General features: G+C 43.9%; 1 protein-coding gene across 5 annotated transcripts in view; it reads right to left on the bottom strand.

Moving 5' to 3' along the window:
* Positions 1–16,414, bottom strand: part of LOC140741325 (oxysterol-binding protein-related protein 7-like) — a 123,836-nt gene that overhangs the window by 106,991 nt on the left and 431 nt on the right. The window contains exon 1 of one of the 5 annotated variants that reach the window (XR_012102047.1): positions 16,199–16,320. The exons of the other annotated variants lie outside the window; for them this stretch is intronic. The gene's annotated coding sequence lies outside the window, so the exon portion shown is untranslated. Of the gene's footprint in view, positions 1–16,198; positions 16,321–16,414 lie in introns of those variants that run through there. 5 annotated transcript variants of the gene reach the window in all.

Consider the following 16,414-nt stretch of genomic DNA (forward strand, 5'->3'; position numbering starts at 1 on the left):
GACCATAGCACTCCATACCCCTCTGAAATTTCTCTTCAAAGTTGAAATTGGACCCATATCCACCACTTCTGCTGGCAGCTCGCTCCATACTCTTATCACCCTCTGAGTGAAGAAGCTCCCCCTCATGCTCCTCTTAAACATTTCACCCTTAACCCATGACCCCTACTTCTAGTCTCACCCAACCTCAGTGGAAAAAGCCAGCTTGCATTTACCTTATCTATACCCCCCAATTTTGTATACCGCTATTAAATCTCCCCTCATTCTCCTACACACGAGGGAATAAAGTCCTAACTGATTCAATATAACTCAGGTCCACAAGTCCGGGCAATATCCTTGTAAGTTTTCTCTGTACTCTTTCAATCTTATCGACATCAGTTTATTAATCCGCACACTGACCTTATTAGCCACATCAGCACCCATAGAACCAGAACAAAATTAACTTATCCACACCAAGGGACTTGCCAAGATGAAGATATTTCAAACTACCTCAGGCATCCTGCTCAATAGCTCAGATTGCCATTTTGAAGGTATGGTTACCGAAGTCCACTATTCCCAAATTTACAGCACAATTTCAGACTTTTTAATTGTGAATCAAATTTGCAAGAGGCTTTTCTACCTTCCCAAGCTCACAGAAGCAAGTCTGGGGAAAGTGAATCCAAATGTGCAAAAGGACAGGCTAAGCTGGCATTAGAGGACTGATTCACATTTCCTGTTTGCCCACACACCTGTGCTCACTTCCTGTCTGCCAGAACCTCGATATTAAAATAGATATCCTGTTTGTCAAATCCCTCTGTGGCAATCTGCCTCCCTATCCCTGCAACATTCGTAATCTGTCCAATTCTAACCACCTCCAAACTCAGTCACAGGCAGTTTGTGTTTTCACCCACCAACTCCGCGAGATCTGGACACCCCTCTCCCAACTTCACCACCTCCCTTTTCCTCTTTTAGAACACTATTTTAAAACACTAACACTTTAAGCAATTTGGCTGCCAGCCTGCCAACTCAAAGAAACTTACTAAAAGTAGTGGATACAGCCCAGACCATCACACGTAAAGCAGCATCCATCATCAAGGACCCCCACCAACCAGCCCATGCTCTCCTCTAGCTGCTGCCATCAGGAAGGCAATACGGGGGCCTGAGGACTCACACTGCTTGGTTCAGGAACAATTGTTACCCTTCAACCATCAGGCTGCTGAACCAGTGTAGATAACTTCACTCAACTCGACACTGAACTGATTCCACAACCTATGAACTTACTTACAATGACTCTACAACTCACGCTCTCAGTATTCATGATTTACTGTCATATTATTTTGATTTTCCTTTTCTATTTCCAAAATTTATTGTCTTTTGTACACTGATGCATCTGTGTACACCTGCAAGAAAACAAATGGCAGGGTTGTATGGTGACACATATGCACTTTTTAACAAATGTATTCTGAGCTTTGAAATATGCTAATTTGACGGTGACACTGCAGCGTCTCTGGGCATTTTGGAGCTCTGTGCGTGCGAGTGCAGGGTATGCTGCTGATCTTGTGGTTTAGTGCTAAAGGCAACTTTCATGGCAAGAAAGCATCTGCATTCATAACACTGTCCCCATCTCAGCTTATATCTGTATAGCAGATGGTGCAGGAGATGTTACAGGTTTTCCTGGTCTGGGTGTTTAAGAGGGAGCTACCACAACAGATGTGGGCTGTTTGCCAGTGCAAAAAAAATCAATCAACAGGACACAAGGGAGCCTGTTCGTTTCTGTTGTTAAATCAGCCTTTGATTAGTACTAACAATAGCCTCTCAACACACACAGAAACAGCAGCAAATATGATCCTGCCCAATTCTTGTGGTTGGTGTGACAGAGACAGAGACATGCAGGTGCATTAAATCAAATGCAAACTGTGGTGAACCTACAGGGAAAGGTGTGGGGATGGGAATGATTTGCATTTATATCATCCTGGAGGGAAGAGGACAGTTGACAATTCAGATCAAGACCTTTCATCTGGACTGAAAGACACAGAGAAGACAAAGAGTGTGGGGGGGGGGGGGGGGGTAGGAAGGGTTGAATAAAATCTACTCAATTCCACCTACACCCACTTCACCCCATTTCATTCCCTTCCCCCACCAACTTCATCTGCCCATCACCCACAATGGGTCCCCTCCTCCTACTGTTCCCGACTGCCCACGCCACTTCGCTTTGGGTCCATGCTCCACTTAAATTTCCTATCAATTCCCATCACCTCTAGTTCTTTGATGCCTCCAGCTAAGAATTCCCAACTCCTGCTCTATTTACGCTCCCCCTCCTCCATCACCCCTTTTCACATGGATGTACTTATTACTTGCTAGCTCTTGCTCCATTGCCCCCTCCCACATCTCTCCATAAGCCTTGACCAGAAATGTCAACTGTCTACTTGCTGCCTGTTCCAATAGTTTCTCCAAGTTTGCTTTTTTGCTCCAGATTCCAGCATCTGCAGTCTCATGTCTCTTACATGCATATCGCGCCTTTCACAACTTCGATATCAATCGTGAAATGTTTCTGTTACAGTGAGAGAAAATTGGTGACCAGTGTATGCAAAGGACCATCCCACACAGCAACTTCCAAAAAAAAGTCAGTCTCAGTGGTATTGCTCGAGGCAAACGTGCCAGGATACCACTGAGTACTCCCCAAACTAGATTCCAGATAATGTTTTGTTTTTAAGCACTTGCCTCCAGAGATGGCTCCCATCTATGACCAGAGGAATGAAAGGGTTAATGCTTGAGAAGTGTTTGAGGCTCTGGGCCTGTACTTGCCAGTGTTTAGAAGAATGAAGGTGGGTTTCATTGAAACCTATTGAATATTGAAAAGCCTACATTGGGTGGATGTGGAGAGGACGTTTTCTGTAGCAGGGGAAGTCTAGGGCCACAGGGAACAACTTCAGGATAAAGGACGTCCCTTTGGAACAGAGAGGCCAAGAAATTTCTTCGGCCAGAGAATAGTGAATCCATGGAATTCATTGTTAAGGATGGCCACACAGGCCAAGTCATTGGGTATATTTAAAGCAGAGGTTGATGGGTTCTTGATTTGTAAAAGTGTCAAAGGTTATGGGGAATGGGATTAAGAGGGATAATAAATCAACCATGACAGAATGGCACAGCCGACTTGATGGGATGAATGGCCTAATTCCGCTCCCATGTCTTATGGTCAGCTAAGTGTATAACATTGTCTGCTTACAAAACTGCAGAAGCACTGGCTCATTGGATCTAATCATCACCTCCTATTCCCATGAACTAAGAGCCATTTACTTTGAACTCCATGACAGAACACAGGCTGCAGACCAAATCCCAGCAGCATAGCCAACCTACATGAACAAGCCTTTTACTGGGATTTAAATATAAGCTATCTAGGACTTTCAGACAGGAAAATCAAAGATGTCTTTTTAGAAATAGAAAAAAAATTCTGAGAGCAGAAGGCATGAAGGGAAGTTAATAACTGGAATCTCTCCAAGAAATGCCTTTGAACAAATGAGTCCATTGTCCAGTTCAACCAAACCAAGCAAAATACTGCACAGCTGCTGAACTCCATTTTGAGAGCAAGCACAAGCACATCACTGATTCCCATGGTCAGTTCAAGATGGTGACCCGAGGTACAATCACTTTTAAAACCAAGTCTTAAAGCAACAGACCTACTAACAGCAACTGAGATACTGCTGCAGAACTGCCACTGGACATAGCAGAATCTGCCCCCCCCCCCCCCATCCAATCACCACACATCGTGGAGGTCAAGTCATTGGGTATATTTAAAGTGGAGATTGATAGATTCTTGATTAGTCAGGATGTCAAAGGTTATGGGAGAAAGCAGAAGTGGGTTGAGGGGGATAATAAATCAGCCATGATGGAATGGCAGAACAGACTCAAGGCTGTTTCAAAGTTCAAGCAAGTTGATTATCAAAGTACATATAGTAGTAGTCAGCCGTCGATCCCAGGGCGTTTGTGCCTCTGGTGGACTGTGTCCTCTCCAGAGTGCAAGCCTTGGTGGGAAGATTTGAAGAACCGGCTGTTGCATATGCAGCAGGTTCCCCCTCTCCACGTCACTGATGTAGTCCACGGGAAAGGCAAGTGCTGATACAGCTTTGCACTAGTGTTGTCACAGAGATTGCCAAAGTGAAGTTGTAAACAACATCAAACTGCCTTAGGGACCTCGGCTCCGGATTTCTTCCTCAGGGTTTACTCCCGAAGCCTTCCCCGTGGATTTAAAGATCAAAAATTTTCTTTCTCCTAGGCAGACTGCCATCCAAGGCTGCTGAGCCCCACCTGCCTGACAAAGTACAAAAATGTCACCACATTCTACACTGTTCAAGAGCCTGATGGTTGAGGGTTATTACTGTTCCTGAACCTGGTGGTGTGAGATCCAAGGCTCCTGAACCTCCTTCCTGATGGCAACACTGAGAAGACAGCACGGCCTGGATGGTGGGGGCAGTAGTGAGGGAGTATAGTTAGGTTGAAGGTTCATTAACACCAGTAATTTGGTCTAGATAACAAGAGTCAGAATAATCAGAAACTTGCACACTGACAGTATTGAACAAATGTAATCTATCGTGCTTTTTCAGCAAACTAAACTGGATAGGTATTGTTTTAATGATGCTGGTGAGGATTAAATATCAGACAGGTCTCCTATTCCTGTATAATAAAGGTAACAGGATCTCATATTACCAAAGTGAACAGACAGAATCTTGATTCAAGCTCTCATACCAAAGGCAGGCCTTCCAACTATGCAGCATTCCCACAATATTACACTTGATATATTATATGTACATGAAGCTGTTTCATAAGCACAACCTTCTAACTCAAAAGGAGTGCTACCACTGAGGCAGGAACTTACTGGGTTTCATTCCAAAATTATCTCTGGTTGCTTTCTAATTGGAATTACTACAGTCCAATGGTTCAGCAAAAGAATGTTCTATACCCCAATTCTGTGGGGCTCAGTGAACAATTAAGATAGAGAAATACTGTTTGATTCTAAGAAACCAAGGTATAGGGTTTGTATGGGAAAAACACCACAAACAGGTCAAGGATCCTTCTTCAGAGCAGGGAAGGAATTAAAGAGCCAGTCCTATTTTAACTTGGAGAGAGGCAGAAGGGGAAAAAGGTGAACTTTATTGATTGGGTGCAGACTAAAGATATTAGGGTAAAAATAGTTTTAAAACTGGCAGTTAAAGACAGAAGAGAAAAACCAGAGAGAAATTGAAACTGAAAAGATATAGCCACAACTGTGGAAATACAGAGCAAAGAGAAAATGACATCTTACCCAAAATAATTTAATTTGCACTTTATTCAAACTGAGGGCTGAAATGAGTTGAGACAGAAGATATACTATCCCTGAACAGCACAGATGGCTGGAAGACAAAGATCTGGGTGGGAGAGAGAGAACTTAAGAGTCAAAGACAAGTATGCCTTTTGTTTGTTTGTTATCTGAGATTCTGCAAACAGTGGAGTCATCTGCAAAATTATAGATGGCGGTTGAGCTGTCCCTAGCCACACAGTCAGGAGTCAAAGACTGAAAACTCAGTGTCACCCAAGTTTGTCTGCAAAACTGTTGCACCACCCACCTTTCAATGCAGCACAGACTATAAAGTGAGCATCCTCGATTGAGAAGAAAAGTGCAAATGAAGCACTGCTTCACTTGAGCGTTTGGGTTCCTGGATGGTGAGATGAAAATAAGTTTGAAGAAGTGTTTAGTTGCATAGGAAGGTGCTGTGAGAAGGCGAGTGGATGAAGGACATGGAAGAGTGGACCAAAAAGTTTAAGAGACAACAGTCCCTTCAAAATTCTGAAAAGAGGAAGGGAAGATGGACCAGGTGGTGGAATCCAGTACAGGTAGCACGGTAGCGTGGCAGCAAGAGCAACACGTTTACAGTGCCAGTGATCACCGATCAGGGTTCAATTCCCACCGCTGTCTGTATGTAGTCCCCAGGACCACGTGGGTTTCCTCTGGGCGCTCTGGCTTCCTTCCACTTTCCAAAGACAGGATTAGTGAGCTGTGGGCATGCTATGTATGGAAGCATGGGATATTTGTGGGCTGCCCCCCAGCACAAGCCTCAGATCGTGTTGGCTGTTGACACGAAACAGTGCATTTCACTGTACATGTGACAAATGAAGCTAAACTTTCTTTCCTTAATTCCAGCATCTTCAATGAATGCTAGAGGGATGCAAAGACAAGGGAAACCCTACCTTGTTCTGCTGGGAGGAGAGAGTGTGTGAGATAGAAGTGTGAGAAATAAAGGAGCACAGTTGGGTGCCTTTCATCTTCTCTATTCCCATCATCCTAGAACTCAAACAGTCCTTCAAGGAGATACAACAATTCACTTGCACTTCCTCCAACCTAGCTCAGCGTTCTTGATATCACTGATACATTGCACAAAGCAAATGCCAATTGGGTAACTGCTTCGTTGAACTGCTCGGTTCAGCCTGCAAGGCAACCCTAAGCATCTGATCGACTGTTACTTTAATTTTCCATCCCTTTGAACCTGACCTCTATTTTTAGTGGTACAGGAGCCTGAAGGCCCACACTCAACAATTTAGGAACAGCGTATTCCTGTCATCAGATTTCTGAATGGTCCACAACTACCACCTCACCCTTCCTCCTTTTTTTGTACTTTTGCAATTTGTAGATTTGTCTTTGAACTGTCCTGCTGCCACAAAACAATGGATATCACATCTAATTAGTGATTCCTACAATGTTCCAATGATTGCCTGATGGAAACGCGAAGAACAGACTTGTCAGACTTATCCAGGCTTGTCACAGCCATTGGGACTAATATTGAATTCCAGGTAACTTTCCGCTCCACAGATGTGGCTGAACTTACCTGCTTCAATACATTTTACTTCCATCTCCAAAAGCCTGGCTTCTCACTTCCACAGTTCTTACAAAGGGTCCTTGATCTGACGTTTTAGTTTTATTTTTCTGGTTGACCTGCTCAGTGCTTTTAGCTTTTTGTTCAGGATTTCCAGATTCTCCAGCTTCTTGCTACAACCTGGCAACTGCCCATTCACAAAAAGGCAGAGAAACATATCACAGCCTATTACTATCCAATCAATCCACTCTCAGATCACCTGCAGAGTGATGGAGGGAACCACTGGCAGACAGCAATACCAAGCAGCACTTAGTCTCTGATGCACAACTTGGGGTTTGCCAGGCTTACGAGGTTCCAGACATCTCAACCTTAGGTCGAAGACCTGAATTCCAGCCATTTATAGCAGCATTTAGCCAAGAATGCCATCAGAGAGCCCTGGTCAAGCTAAAGTTACTAGGCAAAGAGAAATCATTCCAATTGCAAGGAAGATAGTTGAGGCTGTTAAGACATTAACTTTCCTAATCCTAGGACACCACTGTAGTAAGGGGAAGATCACCGATTCCATTAGGAGCATGACTACTCTGAATGGATACACAAGACTTAACGCCTCAGAACAAAATGCCAAATTCAGTTTTCAGCTGGCTCAGACACTTCCTCCAATTACTTACATTAGTTATTTAAGTTGCTGGGAACATTGTGCAGCTGGGCATTTAGTGTCACAACCAGCGAATGATCAACCACTTCAGCTGCCTTCGGCGCAGCCTCGTGCATAACACTCTGAAAGCAGCACCCCCGACAAAGGCTAAATTGTAACACTTAGGACAAATGTCGGCAAATAAATTTCAGCCTTCCCAGTGTCCACCGACAACATTTAAATAAGACTGTGGCATTGGTACAATATTACAGTTTGTAATGCACTGTAACAGTGTGGTTAGTGCCACGCTTGACAGTGCAAGTGATCCAGGTTGAATTTCACTGCTAACTGTAAGGAGTTTGCACATTTTCCTGTGAAAGGGTTTCCTCCAGGTGCTCCGGTTTCCTCCCAAATTCCAAGGATGTACAGGTTAAGGTTAGCACGTTGTGGGCAAGCTATACTGGCACTGGAAACACTGCAACACTAATGGGCTTCTCCCAGCACATCCTCAGACTGTATGTTTTGATGTACATGTGGCAAATAAAGCTAATCTTTCTCTTTACCCAATGAGGGCTTACAATCAGAACCATAGAGATCAGCACACACACAGGCCTTTGGGCCCAATCGGTCCATGTCAACCATCTATTCTACACAAATCTCTTTATATTACTCACATTCCCGTCAACTCTCCCCAGATTCCACCACTCAGTGATGCACTGGGGGCAATACTGTTGTTCCTTTACGTGCCTTGTGGCACATCCGGTGGCATTCCCCCCCCCGTTTCATATTATTTGACTTTTAAAAAAAAAAAACAAGGTTGAGTTGCTAGCTCGACACTCAGCTCAGCATGGATGGAAAGCGTGCAAGCAACCGGCCGGAATCAAACACGGCCATTACCTCAAAGTCCGGTGCTAATGCCACTACATCCCCGGCCAGTTTTGGGGGGGGGGGGGGGGTTGGAACTAGGTCATTGTAACATCCCTTTGAATTCATCTCCAGTTGTGGGTGGAAATAGACCAACTGAGAACTTGCAAATTTGACACAGACAGCACAAAGTTCATGTTGAATCGGGTACCGTAAGGCAGTGCTTCTATTAGTTGAACCGCTGTACCACCAGTTTCTTCTTGACAGAAGGTTAGTATTGCGTTAAAAATAAAAATCTATCTGTACAAAAAAAATAACTCAAGCTATGAATGTAGACACAGCATTGACTGTAATAGTTATCCAGCTATGGTAATTTGCACTTGATTAAACAATCTTATGCATTAATAAATACAGTGCCTTGAAAGAGCATTCATCCCCCAGTCCTTTGTTCACATAACTGAGCATTACAACCACAGATTTTGATCAAGTTATCTGAGAATTTTTATTTGTGAATCACATGCTCCTTTTTTCACATTACAGCCCAAAAAAAAACAGGTAAAATTGTAAGGAGTGGAAAAACTAAAAATACAAAATCTGAAATGTCAGCTGTTCAAAAGTATTCATTCCCCTTTGCTCAGTACTTGGTTGAACCACCTCTCACAGCTATTACAGCCAGTAATCTTTTTGGATAAGTCTCTATCAGCTTTGCACAACGTGATGGAACAAAATTTGCCCATTCCTCCTTACAAGATTGCTCGAGCTGTGCCAGGTTAGTTGGGGAGCGGCAGTGGACAGCAAACCTGAGGTCTTGCCAGAGATGTTCAATCGGGTTAAGGTCAGGGCTCTGACTGGGCCACCGAAGGACATTAATTTATTTCATCTGAAGCCACTCCATGGTTGCTCTGGCAGTGTGCTTTGGGTTGTTGTCCTGCTGAAAGATAAACTGCCTCCTCAGTTTAAGCTTTCTGGTAGAGGCTAGCAGGTTTTTATCCAGGATCTCTCTGTATTTAGCAGCATTCATCTTCCCAACAATCTTGACTAGATTTCCAGTCCCTGTTGCTGAAAAGCATCCCCACAGCGTGATGCTACCTGCACCATACTTTGCAGAATGGATGGTGTTACCTGGTGATGCGTAGTATTAAGATTCATGCCACATGTGCAGCACTGTGCAAAAGAAGGTATAGATAGATATCTAGATAAAGATATAGATAATACTTTTGCACAGTACTGTATTTGTCAATGTTGGCTTGAGAGTGAGTTTGTAAATCTGGTGGGAGCAAAGTTTGCTGGGAATGGTGAGGGTGGAACACCGTGGGAGGGGTATTGGACAGGTGGCAGAAAAGGAGTGTCAGGTGTGGAGGGGGGAATGGCTAGTGCAGGTGCAGATGCCAAACTTGCCTCCAAACAATTGGTTTATTAATCATTACAAAATGTCTCTCCGCTGCTTCTCACTCTCTTTCCTCTCCCTTTTTCCAACCATTATTCCCCTCTCTTTGCTCCCACTCCCAGTCCACAATAGAGACCCATATCAGAATCAGGTTTATCATCACTCACATACAAGGCCAGATTATCAGAACAGAATTAGGCCATTTGGCCCATCGAGTCTGCTCTGCCATTTCATCATGACTGATCCATTTTCCCCCTCAGCCTCAGTCTCCTGCCTTCTCTCCATAACCCTTCATGCCCCGACTAATCAAAAACCTATCAAGCTCTGCCTTAAATACACCCAGTGACTTGGCCTCCACAGCCGCTTGTGGCAACAAATTCCACAAATTTACCACTCTCTGGCTAAAGAAATTCCTCATCTGTTCTAAATGGATGTCCTTCTACTAATGCTGTGCCCCCTGGTCCGAGACACCCCCACCATAGGAAATATCATCTCCACATCCATTCTATCAAGGCCTTTCAACATTTGATAGGTTTCAATGGGATTCCCCTCATCCTTCTAAATTCCAGTGAGTTCAGGCTCAAAGCCATCAATCAGTCCTCCTATGTTAACCCTTTCACACCCGCAATCATTCTCTTGAACCTCCTCTGAACCCTCTCCAACATCAGCACATCTTTTCTAAGGGGCCCAAAACTGCTCACAAGACTCCAAGTGAGGTCTTACCAGTGCCTTATAAAGCCCCAACATTACATGCTTGGTTTTATATTCTGGTCCTCTTGAAATGAATGCTAACATTGCACTTGCCTTCCTCACCACAGATTCAACCTGCAAATTAACCTTTAGGCAATCCTGCACAAGGACTCCAAGTCCTTTTACACCTCTGATTTTTGGACTTTTTCTCCATTTAGAAAATAACTACTTTCATTTCTTCCTGCAAAGCATGACCATACATTTCCTGACACTGTATTCAATCTGCCATTTCCTTGCCCATTCTCCTAATCTGTCCAGGTCCTTCTGCAGACTCCCTGCACTACCTATCCCTTCACCTATCATCATAGCAGACTTGGCTACAAAGCCACAGATTCTATCATCATTGACACATAACGCAAAAAGCAGTCCCAACACAGAGCTCTGTTTGTGTAACACCACTAGTCACCAGCAGCCAACCAGAAAAGACTCCCTTTATTCACATTCTTTGCCTCTTACAAACCAGCCAATGCTCCAGTCATGGTAGTATCTTTCCTAGAATAACATGGGCTCTTGTTAAGCAGTCTTATGTACAAGACCATGTCAAAGGCCTTCTGAAAGTCCAAGCACACAACATCCACTGATTCTCCTTTGCCTATCCTGCTTGTTATTCCCCCCCACCCCCCCAAAGAAATCCAACAGATTAGTCAGGCAAGATTTTTCCTTAAGGAGTAAGAACAGGAAGGCAGATTATTATCTGAACGGTGTAGAGTTGGGTAAGGGAGAAATACAAAGAGATCTCGGAGTCCTTGTTCATCAGTCACTGAAGGTGAATGAGCAAGTGCAGCAGGCAGTGAAGAAGGTTAATGGAATGTTGGCCTTTATTACAAAGGGAATTGAGTACAAGAGCAAGGAAATCCTCTTGCATTTGTACAGAGCCCTGGTGAGACCACACTTGGAGTATTGTGTACAGTTTTGGTGTCCAGGGTTAAGGAAGGACATCCTGGCTGTAGAGGAAGTGCAGCGTAGATTCACGAGGTTAATTCCTGGGATGTCTGGACTGTCTTACGCAGAGAGGTTAGAGAGACTGGGCTTGTACACGCTGGAATTAAGGAGATTGACAGGGGATCTGATTGAAACATATAAGATTATTAAGGGATTGGACAAGATAGAGGCAGGAAATATGTTCCAGATGCTGGGAGAGTCCAGTACCAGAGAGCATGGTTTTAGAATAAGGGGTAGGTCATTTAGGACAGAGTTAAGGAAAAACTTCTTCTCCCAGAGAGTTGTGGGGGTCTGGAATGCACTGCCTCGGAAGGTAGTGGAGGCCAATTCTCTGGATGCTTTCAAGAAGGAGCTAGATAGGTATCTTATGGATAGGGGAATCAAGGGGTATGGGGACAAGGCAGGAACCGGGTATTGATAAGGAATTGATCAGCCATGATCTCAAAATGGCGGTGCAGGCTCGAAGGGCCGAATGGTCTACTTCTGCACCTATTGTCTATTGAAACCATGCCGACTTCAGTTTATTTTGTCATGTGCCTCTAAGTACCCTAAAGCCACATCCTTAACAATCGACTCCAACATCTTCCCAACCACTGAGGTCAGACTAACTTGCCTATCATTTCATCTCTTGCCCCTCTCCCCCTTCTTGAAAATGAAGTGACATTTGCAATTTTCCAGTCCTCCAGAACCATGTCAGAGTTTTTGACCCTTGAAAGATCATTATTAATGCTTCCACATTCCCTTCAGCTACCTTTTTCAGAACCCTGGGGTGTACACCATCTGGTCCAGGTGACTTATCTACCTTCAGGCTTTTCCATTTCCCAAGGACCTCCCCAGTAATGGCAACTTCACTCACTTCTCCCCCCGACACTCAAATTTCTGGCATACTGCTTATGTCTTCTACAATGAAGATTAATGCAAAATACTTACTCAATTCGCCCGCCATTTCCTTATCCCCCATTACTACGTCTCCAGTATCTTTTTCCTGTGGTCTAGTATCTATCTGAAGAAAAGTTTGGGATCCTCTTTAATATTACTGGCTAACTTACCTTCATATTCCATCTTTTCCCCTCTGACTTTTTTTTAAAAGCAGCCTTCTGTTGGCTTTTAAAAGCTTCCCAATGCTCTAACTTCTCATTAATTTTTGCTGTATTACCTCTCTGGCTTTTACGTTGGCTTTGATTTCCCTTGTCAGCCACGGTTGTGTCATCCTATCCTGCCTCTAGAACATCTATCCCACACCTTCCAAATTTCTCCCAGAAATTCCAGCCACTGCTACTCTGCCGTCATCCCTGCTAATGTCCCCCTCCAATCAACTTTGGCCAGCTCCTCTCTCACATCTCTAATTTCCTTTACTCCACTGAAATACTGATACATCGGACTTTGGCTTCTCTCTTAAATTGCAGGGTGAATTCTATCATATTATAATCACACCCCCTAAGGGCTCCTTTACCTTAAGCCCTTTAATCAATTCAGGTTCATTGCACAACACCCAATCCAGAATAGCTGATCCCCTAGTGGGCTCAACCATGAACTGCTCTAAGAAGCCGTCTCAAGGCGCTCTACAAATACCCTGACAGGATCCAGTACCAACTTGATTTTCCAAATCTACCTGCATATTGAAATCCCCATGACTTGCAACATTGCCCTTTTGACATGCCTTTTCTATCTCCTATTGTAATTTGTAGCCCTCGTGTTTGCTAATATTGGGAGGCCTGTATACAACTCCCATCAGGGTCTTTATACTCAGTTTCTTAGCTCTACAGACAAGTATTCAATACCTTCTGATCATTTGTCACCTAAAGATTTGGTCATTTTTTTAAAAAAACCAACAGAGCCACCCCAACCCCTCTGTCTACCCACCTGACCTTTCAATACAATGTGTAGCTTTGGATGTTAAGCTCCCAGCTATAATCTTATCAAAGCCATGGCTCAGTGATGCCCACAACATCACACCCACCAATCTCTAACTGCACAAGTTCATTTACCTTATTCTCTGTACTGCATAAATTCAGATATAACACCTTCAGTCCTGCATTCATCACCCTTTACGATTTTGCCCCCCTTTTACACTGAAATTCATTCCGCTGACTGCAATTTTGCTTTATTGTGAAATATGTCATGATTTTAAAAACTTTTTTTGTGGCAGTACAGTGGAATACATAAAAATACTACAGTACTGTGCACACGTCTTCAGCACCCCAGCCTAATACTTTTCCAGAGTACTGTACCACTCAAAATAAAATGCCTATCCTTGCCTGTAAAGACTCTGCTAAGTGTCACTTAGAAGTTACTGTGAAGATGTGGAAGAAGGTAGTGTGGTTGGATGAGCCTAAAGTGGAACTTTTTGACCTCAATATTAAGTGGTATGTGTGGCATAAATCTAATACCGCGCACCAGCCAGGTAATGCCATCCTTATTGTAAAATATGGTGGATCATACCATAGGGATACTTTTCAGTATCAGGAAATGGAAATCTGATCAGGACTGATGGGAAGATGAATGCTGCTAAATACAGAGAGATCCTGGATAAAAACTTGCTAGCCTCTGCCAGAAAGTTTTAACTACAGAGGAAGTTTGTCTTTCAGCAAGACAACGACCCAAAGCACACTGCCAGAGCAACCATGGAGTGGCTTCAAATGAAGAAAATCGATGTCCTTGAGTGACCCAGTCAGAGCCCTGACCTTAACCCAATCGAACATCTCTGGCAAAATCTCAAGACTGCTGTCCTCCACTGCTCCCAACTAACCTGGCACAGCTTGAGCAATTCTGCAAAGAGGAATGGGCAAATCTTGCTCCATCACATTGTGCAAAGCCAAGAGAGACTTATCCAAAATAACTACTGGCTGTAATAGCTGTGATAGGTGGTTCAACTGAGTACTGAGCAAAGGAGGATTAATACTTTTGAACTGCTAACATTTCAGTCTTTTTAATTTTTCACTCTTTACAATTCTCCATTTATACTCTAAAAATGGATGATGGGGTGGAGACATGTCTCTACCAAAGGAAGTGTAAGGCGCTCCTTCCCTCTGTTAGCCTGCAGGTTACCCATGGGCAAGGTGTGGTACCTGCTTAGCCCCCCAATTAGGATCATGTGAAGCCATGAGAGCAAGTGGTGGATGGTCATACGAGTAGTTGTTGCCAATCACAAATCCTGATTATGCCATCACTGACCCCAGACAGAAAATCTCTGAACAGCATTGATAATGGCTGGGGTCACCCATCTAGTAAGAAAAAAAGCGGCAATGGTAAACCACTTCTGTAGAAAATCATGAGACCATGATCACCTTCATCATATGATGTGACACATAATGATGAATGCTGTGAAATAAGGAGCATGTGATTCACAAATAAGAATTCTCAGTTAAATTGAACAAAATCCCTGGCTGTAATATTCACTTATGTGAGCAAAGGGCTGGGGGCTGAATATTGTTTCAAGGCACCGTATGCAACTGCTCCAGAACAATCTGCTTGTTATAACATTGGCATCTGCAGAATAATGTGCATAAATTTCCTATGGGATAAGGGTAGCTGCACATCATAGAATATTACAACACAGTACAAGGTCCTTCACCCACGATGTTGTGCTGACCTTTTAACCTACACCAAGATCAATTTCACACTTTCCACCTTCATACCCTCCATGTTTCGATCATCCACTTGCCTAAGAGTTTATTAAATATCTAAAGGATCTGCCTCTACCACCATCATTGGCAGGAACCTCTGACAACCATCCCCCCCCCAATACATTAAAATTATGCCCCCTTTTGTTAGCCATTTCCACCCTGGGAAATACTTCACTGATTGCAAAGTCTTTTGGAACATCTTGAGTCTGTGAAATGTCTACAGAAATGCAAGTCTACATCCCTAACACAGATGTATTCCAGTTTGAGGGGAAACTTCACGCAGATCAGTGTTACAAAAACCCATGTTGCCGATCCCATCCAAAGCAACTCATTCTAACGGTTGCCCCTGTGAAGAGTCTGAAGACCTTTCTCCAAACTGATACCAATTCTTCCACAGGGGAACCATCAAGTCCCTCATTTCTCGAACCAACCCTATTGGAGGCCAGCTTTAGCAACACTCTGCGAAGCCGTTAACCTCCATATCACACATCTAGGAACAGCACATTTTCTGGTGAGTTTGACACCTATGATAAGCAGGACCAGATATGGCAGGCTGGTGAAACTAGTAACAACTGAACTAAACCATCCAAATGCAATAAACCAAGTTTCAGCCAGCCCTCTTGATATTTACAAAACATATCCAGTCAGGGTTACTGGATTTGCTTCCCAAATCACAGGATGCTTCAAGGTAATGCAGAACAATTATAACTGGGACCTTTGAGGAGAAAGTACTTGCGGGTTAACTCTGGGCTCAAGTGAGCAACCCTACCTCCAAGCTAATGACAGAAACCCAAAACAGGTCTAATCAGCAGCGCATGAAAACATAACTGTATCTTGGGTGCTCGCCACTCTCTGACACTCTTTCCCCTCGGAAATGGGAAATGGGAGGAGAGAGAAAATCAAACAGAAACTGTGAACATGAGCCAAGACAGTAAACCGATTGCACACGAGGAAATTCCGAACACAAAACGCACGCCGCAAGCCCTTGACCCATTTTCCCCGCTTCGAAGCATTGCCAAGAACCTGCCCCAACTCCTGGGCAGAGCATTCATCTTTCATTAGAGTTATTGCAAAGGGACAGAGGCCGTTTGTGAAAACAACTCCTCCCTACGTTCCCGTGAGCGGTACACCTTCTCCCTCCTTGCAGGCAGCCCCCCACCGCCAGCCCTCTAACCTTACTCAGAAGCCAAAACCCGGACCCAGAAGAGCGGGAGCCCTCTCGAAAGTCACAGCTTCAGACAAATGCAAGCAATTCTTCCCGGTGAAAAAAAACGGGGTGAACAAAAAGAATAAAAATATATCCCAGGAAAGCGTTTTCAAGTACAACTAGGTCAAATCTCCAACTCCAGCAGGTCACCGGCGAGTGTCCTGCAAAGTCCGCCCAAGCCCC

Source organism: Hemitrygon akajei, chromosome 18 (assembly GCF_048418815.1).
Source record: "Hemitrygon akajei chromosome 18, sHemAka1.3, whole genome shotgun sequence".
NCBI classification, from domain to species: domain Eukaryota; kingdom Metazoa; phylum Chordata; class Chondrichthyes; order Myliobatiformes; family Dasyatidae; genus Hemitrygon; species Hemitrygon akajei.